This window comes from Drosophila obscura, unplaced genomic scaffold, assembly GCF_018151105.1.
Source record: "Drosophila obscura isolate BZ-5 IFL unplaced genomic scaffold, ASM1815110v1 contig_99, whole genome shotgun sequence".
NCBI classification, from domain to species: domain Eukaryota; kingdom Metazoa; phylum Arthropoda; class Insecta; order Diptera; family Drosophilidae; genus Drosophila; species Drosophila obscura.
In genome coordinates, this window is record NW_024542893.1 from 1 (window position 1) to 2074 (window position 2074).

A 2074-nucleotide genomic window follows, 5' to 3' on the forward strand; every position below is an offset into this window, starting at 1 on the left:
TGCAACGTACTCTGCTGAACCAACCCGAAAAGTCTCAAAAGATTGTGGCTGCCTGTTGTTCGCTGCACAACTTCTTAATGCGCACAGGTCCCAAAACATATGCCATTAATGAAGATTCATTAATTCAGGCGCACACTGTATTGGCCGATCTCTGGCCTTGTTGCCGCGGTCGCCCTCCGGACTACAGCAAGGCAATAAGAAATAATTTAAAAAACGAGAAGGAACGTGTGAGTCGCTTCTGGGGACGCGACTCTACTTATACCCGTACTCAGTCAGTATATACATTTTCGAGCTTATGATTTTTTAGAATTTTAGAAAGAAAAAAAAATTTTTACATTTTTAAATTTTTTTGCTACATCTGTTATCTACATCTACATGTATTATGTATATTTTACATCTAACATGTAGATTATACATGTACCATTTAGACTCAACATCTCCTCCGCTAAGGGTTGACCGCGCACTGAACGCGGCAGAGTGTGCGAGCGAGAAGGAAAATGAGTTGCTTGGTTGTTGGCAGGAGGGGCAGGGGAAGCAACTGAAAATGAATTTCTTCATTCTGGCTATAATTATGATTTGGCAATCTGGTAGATATGTCATTCTCTACGATACTGCGTTTTTAGTTTTATTATACCCGTACTCAAAAAAGAGTTAAGGGGTATATTAGATTTGTGGTAAAAGTGGATGTGTGTAACGCAGAGAAGGAAACGTTTCCGACCCCATAAAGTATATATATTCTTGATCAGCATCAATAGCCGAGTCGATATAGCCATGTCTGTCTGTCCGTCCGTCCGTCTGTCCGTCTTGTTGAGCGCCTGGATCTCAGAGACTATAAGAGTTAGGGGTAACCAAATTTGGTTTCCAGACTCATGTGATATCACACTGCTACAAGTGTATTAAAAATTTCGCCCCCGCCCCCTTCCGCCCACACAAAGGACGAAAATCTGTGGCAGGCACAATTTTAAAGATACGATAAAACTACGCAGTATCGTAGAGAATGCCCATATCTAACAGATTGCCGAATCTGAATCAGATCGGATCATAATCATAGCCAGAATGAAGAAATTAATTTTCTGTTGCTTCTCGCCCCCTCCGGCAAGAAAACTAACCACTGATTCTCTTTCTCGCTCGCACACTCTGCCGCGTTCAGTGCGCGGAGCAACCCCTAGCGGAGGAGATATAGAATCTAAATGGTACATGTATAATATACATGTTAGATGTAGAATATACATAGTATATGTAGAGTAGATAACAGATGTAGCAAAAAAATGTATTTTTTTTTTTCTAAAATTCAAAAAAATTATAATCTAAAAATGTATATACTGACTGAGTACGGGTATAAGTAGAGTCGCGTCCCCAGAAGCGACTCACACGTTCCTTCTCGTCGTATCTTTGAAAATGTGCCTGCCACAGATTTTCGTTCTTTTTGCAGGCGGAAGGGGGCGAGGCGAAATTTTGAAATACACTTGTAGCAGTGTGATATCACATGAGTCTGGAAACCAAATTTGGTTTCTCTAGCTCTTATAGTTTTTGAGATCTAGGCGCTCAACAAGACGGACAGACGGACGGACGGACAGACAGACATGGCTATATCGACTCGGCTATTGATGCTGATCAAGAATATATATACTTTATGGGGTCGGAAACGTTTCCTTCTCTGCGTTACACACATCCACTTTTACCACAAATCTAATATACCCCTTAACTCTTTTTTGAGTACGGGTATAATAAAACTAAAAACGCAGTATCGTAGAGAATGACCATATCTACCAGATTGCCGAATCATAATTATAGCCAGAATGAAGAAATTCATTTTCAGTTGCTTCCCCTGCCCCTCCTGCCAACAACCAAGCAACTCATTTTCCTTCTCGCTCGCACACTCTGCCGCGTTCCTAATTTCCTAATTTATAATGTTTTGAACGCCAGCAGCTTCATGTTGCCAAGAAACCGACCCGTCAGGGCTGTTGACATAATTTTTTAAATTATTTCTTATTGCCTTGCTGTAGTCCGGAGGGCGACCGCGGCAACAGGGCCAGAGATCGGCCAATACAGTGTGCGCCTGAATTAATGAATC